This window comes from Taudactylus pleione, unplaced genomic scaffold (assembly GCF_031769625.1).
Source record: "Taudactylus pleione unplaced genomic scaffold, aTauple2 ptg000129l, whole genome shotgun sequence".
Classification (NCBI taxonomy): domain Eukaryota; kingdom Metazoa; phylum Chordata; class Amphibia; order Anura; family Myobatrachidae; genus Taudactylus; species Taudactylus pleione.
In genome coordinates, this window is record NW_028284531.1 from 18,675,543 (window position 1) to 18,690,459 (window position 14,917).

The window sequence follows — 14,917 nt, forward strand, 5'->3', positions numbered from 1 at the left end:
AGATTGCACAGGGTGTATGCACTAGATAATTTCCCGGGAGTTCATGGGAAATCGTTGACGACATTGCATCATTGCAAATGCATACATGCCTACTCTCCCGGAAGTCGGAGGAGGCTCCCGATTTTTCGGGTAAACCCCCCCTCACCCACACACCCTTGGTAGAATAGGCGCTTCTCCCGCATTACTGCCCACTTCTTAGTGAAGTGGGCAGAATGGGGAGAATTTCCACTGCGATCGGGGGACTCAGAGTAGTGGGCGGGGCTTAATGGCGCGATTCCACAATAATCACTTAATTTGGCCCTGCCACCTATTTAAATATGGGCTAATCGCAGCAATATACTATGAGGGGCAGGGCTTAATGACGCGACACGTCAGGCCCCGCACCCCCATCTGCATCTCCTCCCCGGGCCTCTCCCGGGGAGAAAATAAAAAATAAAAAAATGATGTAGGCAAGTATGTTCTAATATGTAGTCTGGATAATCTTGCGCTCACAAATCATGTTTAAGCAGCTTTCGAATATTTTAGTTAGTGCAACTGGCTAATATATAATGTTTATAGCCGGATAGAAGCGCTTGTAGCAGTGTATAGCTTGGTCATATATATGTTAAAACCAATAATATTATAAGTACATTCTAAAACACAGGTTCTCAAACGAGAAATACGTCGCTCGGGGTCTCGCACCAAAGGGGGCGTGCTGTCGATGGTGACTGACAGCACGCCCCCCTTGGTGGGCGTGCCGGGGGCGTGGCGGCCAGACGGAGGCGTTCCCATGGGAACGCCTACCGTCTGAGTCCGGCCCCACTGACATCAGTAATGATGTCAGTGGGAGTGACTTTGGCTCTGATAGAGCCAAAATCACTCCTAGGCTTGCGGCAGCGAGACCCTACCGCAAGGATCTCGTCGCAAGCCCGATGGTAACCCACAGTCCATAAGGCCGCTCCCCATTTAAATAGGACGGCACTGATTCAGAGCGAGCGTTCAGCTCTGAATCAGGCCCTTTGTTCTTTTGTTTTATAGTCCACTGTATTACTAACACATAAAAAATCCATACTATAGCGTCAGACTTGCAGAAACAGTACTGTGCTTTCTGTAATCTGGCAAATTGTATCTGTGCCGGCTTTAGTATAATAAGAGTGATCTGTGGCTGCTAAAGTAGAATAATAATAATAATAATAATAATAATAATAATAATAATAATAATAATAATCTGTGCCACCTTTAGTCTAATCAATATTATGCTATTCCTTTTAGTCAAATAATACTAATTGTGTAACTTTCCTTCTAATAATAACCTGTGCACTTAGCATAATGGTTATAATCTGTATCCCTTTATAAGAATATTGCTAATATAAAATATAGGAAACTTTAACATCAACCGTAAATTCTTATCAAAAGTTATGAGTGATATAAAACCTTTAGGGGAGTCCTCACACTTTGGGTGGGATATACTAAGCATCGCATCTGCGAAGTGGTACAATCTGCCTCTTATCAGGTACATACCGGGGGTTAATTACCCCGATATGTACTTAGAGATTAAATTAAAATCGCAAAGGACAGCGCTCCAGATAAGAGCTGTCCATTGCGATAGCCTCGGATAAAGAGACTTCCGGGTTTAACACCCAGAAGTCCCTCTGGAGTCCTTGTGCACATGTGCAGGAGGACGCACGCCGCCTCGGGGGGAGCTGGGAGGAATCCCTCTCAGAGGGCATCCCGTTAAGAATCCCATAGGCTTCTATTGATTAACACCATCTGAAGATGGCGTTACCCACCGAGACGAAGCACCGGAATGCGCTTAGTACATATGGAAAATTCGGTAAAGGGTTTTACAGCATTATTCAGTTTAGTACATCACGCACTTTATCTGCCCAGTAGTTGTAGATTAAGTCAGGTCTCAATTTACTAATGATAAAGCCATTGATATACATTAGAGCAGGGGTGGGCAATAAGCGGTCCTCCAGCTGATGTTGAACTACACATCCCAGCATGCCTTGCAACAGTTTTAGCACGGTCAAATAGCAAAACTGTGGTGGGGAATGCTGGGATCTTCCTAATTACCCAACAGGCTAGTCCGACTCTGGGCCTACATCACAAATTAAATGTTTAAATGTGTAAATAATATGACAAATAATATTAAATATTTTTATAAAATCTATGCTGGCTGTTTATAAGAGATATACACTATAGGAGAAAAAAAACATTGTTACCAAACCTGTTCCCCTCCTACTGTGCATTCACCAAACATTTTAATCAGTTATTTCCCTTTTATATGATAAGTGATTTCAGGTGTTTATGTTCAGGTAATAACGGCTGTCTTCCCAAATGATTACCATTCATTCCTGTGTCATGCCAACAGTAAAGCATCCTGAGACCATTCATGTGTGGGGTTGCTTCTCAGGTAAGGGAGTGGGCTCACTCACAATTTTGCCTAAGAACACAGCCATGAATAAATAATGGTACCAAAACATCCTCCAAGAGCAACTTCTCCCAACCATCCAAGAACAGTTTGGTGACATACAATGCCTTTTACAGCATGATGAAGCACCTTGTCATAAGGCAAAAGTGATAACTAAGTGGCTCGGGGAAGAAAACATTGACATTTTGGGTCCATGGCCAGGAAACTCCCCATACCTTAATCCCATTGAGAACTTGTGGTCAATCCTCAAGAGGCGTGTGGACAAACAAAAACCCACAATTTCTGACAAACTAGCATTGATTAGGCAAGAATGGGCGGCCGTCATTCAGTATGTGGCCCAGAATTTGATTGACAGCATGCCAGGGCGAATTGCAGAGGTCTTGAAAAAGAAGGGTCAACACTGCAAATATTTACTCTTTGCATAGACTTAACGTAATTGTCAATAAAAGCCTTTGACACTTATGAAATGCTTGTCATTTTACTTCAGTATAACATAGTAATATCTGACAAATAGGTCTAAAAACACTGAAGCAGCAAACTTTGGGAAAACCAATACTTGTGTCATTCTCAAAACTTTTGGCCATGGCTTGTACATGTCTGATGGTGAGTCATAGGCTGTTTATGACTGCTACGTATATATTGTATTCTTCCTGCTATGTTAAGAGATCACAGCCGCTGCAGTTCATACTTGCCTACTCTCCCTGAAGTTGCAGGAGGCTCCAGATTTTTCAGGTTCTCCCTCTCACCCCCTTAAGAGTAGGCAGATCTTTCGCATCTCGCCCACTTCCTACTGAAGTCTGCAAGATGGGGAGATAATACAAAGAATCTTGGGTCCATAGGAAAGGGTCGGAACTAAAATTACACGAATTGCATCATTTGGTCCCGCCCCCTCCCCATGGACCCACGAATCACTGTATTTTACCGTTACGGGGTGGGGCCTAATAATGTAGAAAGCCACGCCCCCAAAACTGTCAGCTGCATCTCCTCTCTGGGATTCTCCCGGAAAAGAGATATTTAATTTCAGCAAGTATGTTGCAGTTTTACTACCTTTGCATAATTTGGTGGGTCTTAGATGTGATTGGTTAATCAGATGTGACCAGAGGTCATCATCAATGTAAGCTGACAACTTGCACCAGGGTTTGAGTACCTGCAAGTCATGTCCCTCCAAACAGTTGCTTTTGAGTGTTGTAGGTGGCCATGTTAGGTGCATTTCGACTTACTGTACTTTGGTCGCGTCTACTCACCTCTACAACCCCGTCCAACCCCCCTTATCATAGTGTGTGGCAAGTGTAATTTCCCAGGGAAAAAAAAAAATACACATAGCAAAAAAATGCAAACGCACACTAGACAAAACAACAAGTTATGGCCAATAAAAGCTGCACCAGCATTTATGTCCAACTAGCATACGCCTTGAATTATAGCTTTGCACAAATAGGTAGTTCACTAATTATTCAGAAACTCTACAGAAAATTAATGATGGTCAAAAAAATAATCTACCATTACTACAGTATATAACTGTTAATAAGATTAACACATACACTGGGAAATTCTTCAAAATAATTATATTAATCTAGGGTTCATAATCACTTTGTTAGTTGGTGTTAGATAATTAAACTGACCTTAGTAACCCATAGGTTATGATTTCAGCTTATTGCTGTGTGAGTTGTCCCTGGTCAATATTAAGTAGATCGTAACCAGGGAAGAACACATAATAGATTTATAATACATCTAGCTAATGCCTCCATGCCACAATATTACATTTTGTTTTTCATTAAAATACACCTCTTTATGTCCTCTATACAGCACATGAGGATATGAGTCTAATGATATTATGTAATTGTGTTATCTGCATTTCTCATTTTCTACATCATGTGTTTTAGTGCAGCACTGAACTCTACATATTTCATGCATACGGCCAAGGAGCATCTGGGGAAACAATTTGTGTGTCTGGCTTTGTGAGGAAAACAATCTAATACCTCACACTTCAAGATGATTTCTTCTGCAGAACGGAGGCTCCTGCCCCTGGCCTGTGACATTTACGGCAGGAGCCAAAAAGTAAAGCATAGTCACACTCATCCTTCTAAAGGTCCAGATGTTTGATAACTGCTTAGAATTTCATTCTTTAATGGTTATGAGGCAAAGTCCTTTCAACCAAAATATAGGAAGATGAATAGGTATTTCTAAAACATAGTTATTTTAATTAAAAAAAAAAAAAAAAGAATGAAAGAGCACCAGGTTTGTCAAAGGGAATACTCCTGTCTGGAAAACTTCCTGCTTTGAATCTGCTGTAGTGAATATCTTTCTCCAGATCTCCTGTCTTTTGCTGGAGGACATGCTGTAAATTACACCTACCACCTTCACGCTAATTATAGGGATCACAACTGCTTTCAATATAAGAGTCTATAATAAGAACGTGCCTTTATGATGCCTTGGTATATATATCTGACTAGCCTACTTTATGGACTTCTCCTCTGGGAGAGCCCAGACGGTACTGTAGGTCAAAGTGGCAATATTGGGGGCATCGCAATGTGATCAGTGACATCTGGGCCCACTCCCCTTGCATATTGCCACTATTTCTTGTGCTTCTTCTTACTTTACTTTCATCTACTTCTTACTCCCCACTAGGGCACCTAACTTGGCTGCTTTGCTCTGTTGCTTATCTGGGTATTATGGTCGCTAATGTATTATCCTTGTCCTCATCCTGTATTGTATTGTACTGTAAGTCACTGGTTAGTATGTACAAAAACGGAAAATGCTGTAATACCACGGAAAATGCAGTTTTTTGGGGGGTTTACGGCATTCCTCATATGTACAAAGAACCAGAACACATTGCTTCGTCCCGATGGGTAACACAATCTTCAGGTGGCGTTACCCAATAGAAGCTTATGGGCTTCTTATCGGGATGCCTTCCCTGAGAGGGATCCCCTCCATCACCACCCACGCCCTTTTGCGCATGCAGAGGGACTTCAGGGTGTTAAATCCGGAAGCCCCTCTCTCCGGAGACATCGCATAGGACAGTATAATCGGGAGAGCTTTCCTTTGCGATATTCTATTACATACTGTGGTAATCAACCGCGCTATGTACCCAAAGAGAGGCGGGATGTACCGGTTCGTTGCTGCGGTACGTAGTACATCCCGCCCAAATGAGTACTATATTTAGTAATGATCGCAGTTTAAAATTAGAAAATTTTGTATAAATTACATTCCGAATGGTTCTTGGAATAAGGGGCCAACAATATCAAAAATAAATTCCTGGGCTTCTCTTTTTAATACTACATTGTGTAAATACATCAGTTCTTTATAGACTAGTCCATGTACACTAATATACATCTAAAGCGGAACTAAATCCAAAATAGGAAAACAGATGTTATACAATTGCATGCAAGATGTATACTTCATTGCTCCTATCCGTGACCCTATGACCTGCATCATGGCTCATATACACAGACATTGAAAATTTTTTATGTTCTCAATGTGGGAGGAGATGCATCAAAACTAGAGATAAAGTACCAACCAATCGGCTTCTGTCACTTTACAGGCTGTGTTTGAAAATGAGTTAGAAGCTGACTAGTTAGTACTCTCTCTCCACTTTATCTCTCGCCAAGCTTTGATACACCTCCCCCTGTCACAGAACAATAGAAGTGCACTCTAAAGGTACCTCAAAGCTGAACGAACATCGTCCCGTGTGTCCCCGGCAGAGGTGTGCTCAGTGTCGTTAACGACACTGAGCACACACACTGAACGAAATCAAGAACGATTTTGTTCAGTGCCGGGCTCCCTCCCTCATCCCCGAACATGTCCAACCTAACAATATCGTCAGGTTGGACAGGAAGTTCGGATGAAAAACGAAAACTACAAATGGAAGCGCGTATTTGTAGATTTCGTTCATCGTTTTGGGGTAAATACTGAACGATTTTTTTGAACGACTTGTCGTTAACGATAAAAAAACATCCCACGTGTACGCACCTTTAGACTATTTCTGGGAATGTCTACCCACATTTAATAGAATTAAAGAGCACACATTAAACTAAAACAAATGTGACACAGATCTTAAAACTCGGTCTACATCGTCAAAAGGGGAAGAGCACACCATTATTCAATTGCACTTATAGATATTGATATATTTTGCAGAACATTTCATATTTAGCAGGAATATTTCCAAACCTGGATTTATTTAATCCCTAAAGTAGAGTTTAACATCTGCAAAAGTTTTGAAGTGGGTCGGTATGGGATTGTAACTGAAGGAGAAAGGAATTCCAGAGCAGGAAATAACAAATGTACAAATTGTGTAGATTGGGATATTGGAACTATATGGCTCACGGACATAGCGAGATCAGCTGTAGTAACCAAGGAAAAGAGTTACAACAAGTGAATAGTCTGACAGAACAGGATCACTAGAGGGAGCGGGTAGTCATAAAGTTAAAACCAAAACTGCCAGTCAGACACCGCTCAATACTAGTAACCAATTGACACATAAACAGGTCACACGTACAACAAAGAATATCAGGAAAGGAATAGAAAAATTAAAAGGAAGGGGCATATCACCCCAATTCCTACTATTATAGTATCTATCCTTATACTCATAGGCCTATAGCAACAGCCTTTCCCCTCATGACTGCTCTCAGATACTCTAATGACTGTACTTCCAGACTACAGCAGATAAGATTGTGGGGCAGAATCAGCTTAATAAATAAGTGCCCCTCAGACTTATATAGAGAGATGTATAGGCTGGCAAATGGCAACTCCGCACAATCTAAGTATACTCTAGATAGAGAATGATAATGTACAAAAATAACTTGCAAACATAAAAGATCCACTGTGCAAGTGTTTCCCTGGAAATCTGCTGTTCAGTGCAACTCTTCATAGATTACAATTTTATATTCTTTATTAGCAAAGTACACAACTTAGGGAAAACAGTGGTCATTGTGCTACAAAGTTACAACAAGAACTAATCTGCAATAACAGATTCTAGGGAGAAAACTGAAACTTAAAAAATAAATAAATAAATAAATAAAGGGGCCCATGCATTAAAATAAAATAACAATTATGGTACTGTAAACCTCTTTACAAGGCAAACAAAATAGGGATTTTTGTTTAGAATATTGTGCAATAAAAAAAAAAAAAAAAAAAATGTAAAGCAGCCAAATATTGTACTATTCTATTGGTCTTGATAACTCCAGCACAATGACATTACAGTAACACTAACATAATTACTTAGCAACCAGTCCTCGCAACTGACACTATTGGGCAAATTACAGAAAATTGCTCTTTCTCTGCAGGAATCTCACTCCGCTCCCATTGGAATATGTCCCTGCTTTTCTTTGTTCAGTATGCTCGGCGATGTGATACATTTACACAATAAACCTTACTGCCATTCCAGCAATTTTTGTGTGAACACCAGCAGTCTGGCTCTTATATTCCTGGAATGGACTGTGGTATTATTTGTTGCCCATACTTACTCAGCGAATAACAAAACACGGCTGTACCAAGGTGCTGGACGCACAAATCTTTTTTTTTTGCCAATAAAATTATGTTTTTAATCAGAAATGTAACAGGAATGTATATAATAATCTAATCAAATATGTCTGGTCTGAAATGTCAGGCTGATTCTGCAGAAGCTTGTTGGAGTCCTGATAAAATAAAAATATACTATACTGGCAATAGGAAAAACTGTATTAACAGTGCCGTAAAAAAAATAAACTGTATTTTGAGTAAGGTTTGTTCTAGAATAGATACAATACAAGCAACAAAGACAACCAACATATAAAACAAAAATAATAGTGAAAGCAAGAAAAGTGGAGAGTTTATGAATTGTGCTTCCATATATAGGAGGCTGCACGGGAAACCGACAGACATGATCCCGACCACCGGTTTCCCGACCGTCTAATCCTGGCAAGTGTCTAATGACAGGCGTCGAAATCCCGACGCCTGTCATTAGACAAACGCCGGGAGCCGGACACCCGGCTTACCGATTGAAGGTAAGCTAGGCGCGGACAGCCGCGGGGGAGGAGGGTTAGGTTAGGGACTCTCAGGGGGGACTTAGGGTTATGCACCCCCCCCAGGAGGGTTAGGGTTAGGCTAGGGGAAGGGGGGGTTAGGGTTAGGCACCCCCCAGGGGACTTAGGTTTAGGCTGCGGGGAAGGGGTGGGATTAGGGTTAGGCACTTGAGGGGAGGTTAGGGTTAGGCAACCTTAAGGGAGGGTTAGGGGGTAAAATAGGTTAGTCAATACGTATCTTACGATAATCGGGATTTTCACCCGTCGGCATTTGAACTGCCGGTAAATCATACCGATTCCAGCTGCACTATCTACAGTATATAAGCAGAGCCCATATTTTTAGTGTCTTACCACAGACATTGCTACAGTAAGTTACATTCCTGACGGTGAGAGGATGTCTTATATTCAGTTCTCAAACTAGCTACACAAGAGGTGTACTCAGTCAGTGTATTAGCATGTTACCAGTAGCACATAGTCAGTGCTTGAAGAAGGATGCTCTACGATGCAACCCAAGCATGAAAATGTTGACATCAGCACATATTAGTGATATTAGGTGCCAGTATAGGAAGATTCTGGTGTCAAACGCGTCACTATATGAAATTAAGGTCAAACATCCAATTTGTTATTTTTTCTCTGCAGCAAAATGATTCAAAAGCAAAAAAAAAAAAAAAAATGATGATGACATTAGAGACTCATCTAAGTAACTTGTTTCTTCTCCAGTTTAAAATGAAATTTACATAGATGTAATTGTGCACTGTGCTACACCATGCAGAACCACTCTTGTAAAGTAACAAACATGGCATTTCTCCTTGGCCCATCATGACATGATATCCAGCATGGAAAGTATTTCTAAAGCAAATAAAGCCAAGAAGCCCAAGGCGATGTGCCCGGAGAACTGACGGGGTTACAGCACATGCGCTGTAGCCATTGCTAGAGGGTTCTGGGGGAACCCTCTGCCGGCTAATTTTGCGATGTGTAGCCCATAGCTAACGCCATCGCATTCAGGAAGTTGGTAAATTTGGCAGTATCGCATCCCCCATAGAAACCTATGGGGGTTGCAGCTGCTGGTGGGAATGGAGGGATTGGAGCAGCTATCAGAGATATTTACTGTCCCTCCTTCATACATTTGGGGGAAACTTAATATTTGCAGTTAACATTTTTGAGGACTAAGCCCCAAATATACAATGATAAATGGGCCCGTAAATGTTATATCAAAATATAACAAATGATGTGGCTAGAATTAACTAAATAAGTCCACCATGCTTTCTTTCATTCTCTGCAAAGAGCTGCCAATTTAGGAGGAAGGAGCTTTCTTTAATTGTGCAGGCACAGTGTGAGTGACAGCTTTTCAGTGTTACTGACTGTGCTGATTAGATATGGGGACTTATACACAGGAGGCAGATTTTTAACCTTATGACATCATATCACTATCCTAACAATGTGGGAGGACTGCAGCTTCAGAGTTCTGGAGTAGAGTATGATGTCATTTTTTCCCATTTTTAACAGCATTGCATTGAAATGTAAGGATAATACCAAAAGGGGATATAGTCAGTACGCCGGCGGCAGGAATCCCAACTGCCAGGATCCCGACATTGAAAGTCCGGCATGGGACTAAAGATAGGCATCTAAATACCGATGCCTATCATTAGCCCCAAACCGAAATCCTCACATACCGAACATAGGTAAGCCAGGCGTTGGGAGCTGTTAGCCTCAGGGGGGAGGGTTAGGTGTAGGCTCCCCCGAGGGGATTTAGGGTTAGGCACCCCCAAGGGTTAGGCTAGGGGAGGGGTGGGTTAGGCACCTCTGGGGAGAGGATAGGGTTAGGGTGCAGGGAGGGGGGGGTTAGGATCCGGAACCACGGGGGGGAACTTAAGGTTAAGCACCAACCCCGGAGTCTTAGGGTTAGGCACCCCCTGTGAGGGTTAGGTTTAGAGTGCATGTAGGGTTAGGCACCACGGGGGGGGACTTAGGGTTAGGCACCACCCCCGGAGTCTTAGAGTTAGGCACTCCCAAGGGAGGGTTAACTATACTTACCAGCCGGTGTCAGGATTTTCTGCTGTCGGGCTTCCAGTGTCGGTATTTCATATCCAACCCTACTGAAATATGTGACTTACCTCTATGGTTGATATCTTGGAATATAGCCTCCAGGGGTCAGTTAAAGTATTTTTTATTATTAGCAGTAACGATAATATCAGATTAATAAAGGTTTAATGATAACCTTTTGCAAAGGCTTCTGTAAATCACATGTGGATTGAAGTGCGACCATAGGCAATGCCTGTAGAAGAGTACATTGATGTACTGTACTGTCTCTTCCCTGTGAGATCATCACCAAGCTGTTTGCGCTAGTGTGTGAATCCAGACCGGACAGAGCTAACTGTTGCAGATAAGGGAACACCAATTGAAGTTAGGGCCAGGTTAGACAAAAGTCTCCATTGTTTATCTGTTATCCAGGGCAGCCAAACTAAACTTTATCAGTCCACAGTAGCATGCTGTGGGGTCTATTTACTAAGCAGTGTTGGGAGACAGAGTGAAAAGTGATAAGAAAGTGATAAGGTGCCAGCCAATCAGCTTCCAACTGTCATCTCACAGGCTGTGCTTGAAAAATGACAGTTGGGAGCCGATTGGCTGGCACCTTATCACTTTCTTATCACTTTTCACTCTGTCTCCTAACACTGCTTAGTAAATAGACCCCTATTTCTGCTAAACCAGGGTTTCCCAAACTCGATCCTTAGGGCACCCTAAAGCTGGCCACACATCTAAAGATTATCTGTCCAACCAGCCAACTAGTTGATTGGTTGGAATGAAAATCTGGTAATGTATGGGATTAAAAGATGATCAGCAATTTGCTCCTAAATGCCAGAAAACAGATGAAAATGGATGTTCAGACAAGTTTGTTAAATGTTTGATCTAAACAATTTGTTCAAAACTTGTCTGAACGTCCATTTTCATCTGTTTTCTGGCATTTGTCTGACGACCATTTTCATTCTGGTCTGTCACCTCCAGGGCTGCCAAGAGAAATTCTGGGCCCGGGTACTGCAACATCCTGTGGGACCACATCATGTATGGCTGCACCCATTTGTGAGTGGGTCTAGCATGTGAGATGCACCCACTCACAGGAGCATGGCATAGCACCCAGCAGCTGGAACTAAAGTAGTCACTACTGTATTAGGATGGCGGGACAGTCCCATAATAGCTGCATTTCTTGTCAGGCTGTATATAGATGCTAAAATGTAACACACAAATTAAAGTGCTTCTACTTTACTTTGTACATCTCTCATGTAAATAACACAAACAATCTATTTTCTATCATAGAGATAGATGTATGAAGGACTTAATTTTTACATAACATCAGGTCGTCTTATACACACACATTCCGCAGCACATATCCTAACCCACTGCTCCATGCCTTCTTCACTATCTACCCCTCTGTGTCGCCCCTGTCTGTCTGCCCTTCCCCTTTAGAATGTAAGCTCTCACGAGCAGGGCCCTCATCCTCACGTGCTTCTCCTCCCCCTACTTATAGTATAATTTACTCCTAACTCCCTACAATGGCACCTACCACCTGGTTGCTCATGTCCTGCTGCTTGTGTTTTGCAGCTGAGTTTACAACCTTGTCCTTGTCCTGCATTGTTTTGTATTACTATTAACTGTTTTTCTTGTGTGCTCATTTATGTACTGTGTAAGGCGCTGCGGAACCTTTGTGGCGCCATATAAATAAAGGATAATAATAATAATAATTTAGGAGCAAATTGCTGATCATCATTTACTCCCATACGTTACCAGATTTTCATTCCAACTAATCAACTAGTTGGCTGGTTGGACAGGTAATCTTTAGATGTGTGGCCAGTTTCACAGTCCAGGTTTTAAGGATATCCATGCTAGACCACAAGAGACTTAATTAGTACCTCAGTCAATTTGATTTAACCACCTGTGCTCAACCATGGATATCTCTAAAAACCTGAACTGTTTCGGTGACTTAAGGACTGCGTTTGGGAACCTCTGCCCTAGGTTGTTAGAATAATAGAAGGTCATCCAGTTAATGGTAGCTCCAGGACCACGCCACTCTCGGGCAATTTCGGTAAAAGTTATACTTACAAATAAAATATTCAGAAGGAAAACAATGTGCACTCTTTAAAACTAAAATAGCATTTGCATGTTATTCAGACTTTTCACACACTTTATTATGTGGTAGAAAATGCCTTGAGGAAAAAAAAGGAGAGAATAATGAATTCCCTTTAGCTCAGAGTAAGGGATCAGTTACAGGGTCAGGGTTAGGGTGAGCTGAGAGTAGTCATGTCAGCATGATGCTTGTAGAAATAGCAGTGTATGTTTTTAGAGGACTTCTGGAATCCAATACCCCACCCTCCTCTCTTTAGGTTTTTGTTCAAGCTCTCTCCATGGTTACCGCACCTGACATAGAGAACAGCACAAGACCTACTGTGCAACGGCAGCAGGAATCCCTGGAATCACCTTCCTTAGCACAGGCTTTATACACATTGGCTATATAATACCAATACAAAATAGATTGCATTTAACAGTATTATTTTTCTAACATTGTCATTTTGATATTCCTTTTATGTATCTGTTGCAGTAACATTAGGTCTAGATGTAATAAGCGGGCTTTAATGCATTAGGCTATTCGTGTTTTAATGTTACAGGAGATTCTCCCGGTCTCCACTAGGAAATCCTGCTTACGTGACCTGATTGCAGAGTCCCCTCATTGGCTAATTAGGAGTTATAGTCCATAAATTAGGGAGATGAAATTTAAAAAGAAAGAAGAGCTGTGGAGATTAAGAATTACAAATGTCTTCATTTAATATTATATATCATAATAAATGGATTAGTCAGCATTGATCCATTTATCCTATATTACAATACAATGCTATAAGTGCTATGCTATATAATAATTTGTAGAAACCAGAGACAGAACAGATATGCTGGGCTACTGATCTATGAGATGCCACCGATTGCTCTTTGTAGGAGGCGTATCTCAGGAACACCTGGACTACCATATGATCCCAATCCCTGGATTATACCTTACACTACAGCATTACTTCTTTTATTCTTACTATAACCTGAGGAGTCCCAAATACCTTCTGTATTTATGTTCTATACTAGAATTGTACAACATCCAGCTGATTTTTTTAAATATATTTTTTAACCCTTTGGGTGACAGGACTGTAATATGTTTGAAATACTTCTGGGTGTTCAAACAGTTGAATGTTTTAATCACGATTGTGATACAGCACAATCTACCTTTAATAGTTTTTTTTTCATACTAAATGTACAATAATATCACCAATATATTACATCATTTATCCAAATGTACTGAACATATAACAGGCACTAATGACTTACCAATCATATGTTTTGATCTCTTGACATGTACTGTGAGTGTCATGTGTTCCTACACTTACTGCAACCTGTGCAGCTGAAAGGGAAGTCCCTTATCTGCACATGAGCAAACCCTGTATGTACTAGTAACATATGACAGCTTCTCTACAATGAGGGGCTCTAGACATGTGTACACAGGAACAGCCAGATATTAAATAAATGCATTTAAAGGAACAAGGATACATTTTCTTACCAGTCACATGCTGCTTCATGCAATAGTTGATTCGGTAATTCCAGGTAAGTTGCAGAAGAGGAGTAAAGGGGGTGCCCTGACAATGTGCTCCAAAGATGAGACCTCTCCAGCAGGTGAGAGGAAATGTGATGGCAGGAGAGAGACCAGAGAAAATGGGCTTGGCTGCTGGGGAAGCACATTACACTAAGGCAAGGCTTGCTTGTGTTAAACTACCAGTCTAATGGTGAAGGAGGGATGTGGAGGCAGGGGGAGGGGACAAGGGATTGTCTCTCCGTGAATCTAGCATGCTTTTTCTTGGTGCTCCTTTGGGATGCTGAAGCATGGAACACCCTTTCCTTGCCATAGCTGTGTGAAATTGCCTGCTTCAGCATATATAAAGCATACATCTCAGGGGTACAAGTTAAACTAGATGTGGAGGGAAGAAAAATGCTGAGGGAATGAATTTAATTGACACAAACCCTGTGGTGGCTACAGTGAATATTATGCAGAATAATGTATTTCATGCAACATTTTCACACATAAATATGTGTTTAGCCCTTGGTACTCCATGCGCCTGAAATACCTTGCTTCCTGGACCAACATTTTGGAACCAGCTACCATAGGGCCTCATTCAGATGGTGTGGCACTGCGCACGTGCCGCGCGTGTGCTCAAGCCCCGTAGCGAGTGAGAAATTCACTCGCTTCGGGTCTCGCTACAAACGGGGCGGCTGTCGATGTTGATCGACAGCTCGCCCCTTTTTGTATGCGGGGGGGTTGGCTGGTCAAATGGAGGCGTTTCTGAAGGAACGCCTGCCGTTTATGGGCTGCCCTACTGTCGCGATAATCGTGACCATCACCTGGCTGCTCGCAAAAGCTGTGGGTGGTCACCCACAGCTTAGCGAGCAGCCAGGAGGCAGGGTAAAAAAAAAAAAGCATCCGCCC

General features: G+C 41.8%; 1 protein-coding gene across 1 annotated transcript in view; it reads right to left on the bottom strand.

Moving 5' to 3' along the window:
* The window catches only part of SEMA4B (semaphorin 4B), a 273,822-nt gene extending 259,648 nt beyond the window's left edge, over nt 1-14,174 (bottom strand). The window contains exon 1 of the mRNA XM_088472934.1: nt 13,997-14,174. The gene's annotated coding sequence lies outside the window, so the exon portion shown is untranslated. The remainder of the gene's footprint in view (nt 1-13,996) is intronic.
* Nucleotides 14,175-14,917: the final 743 nt, after the last annotated feature.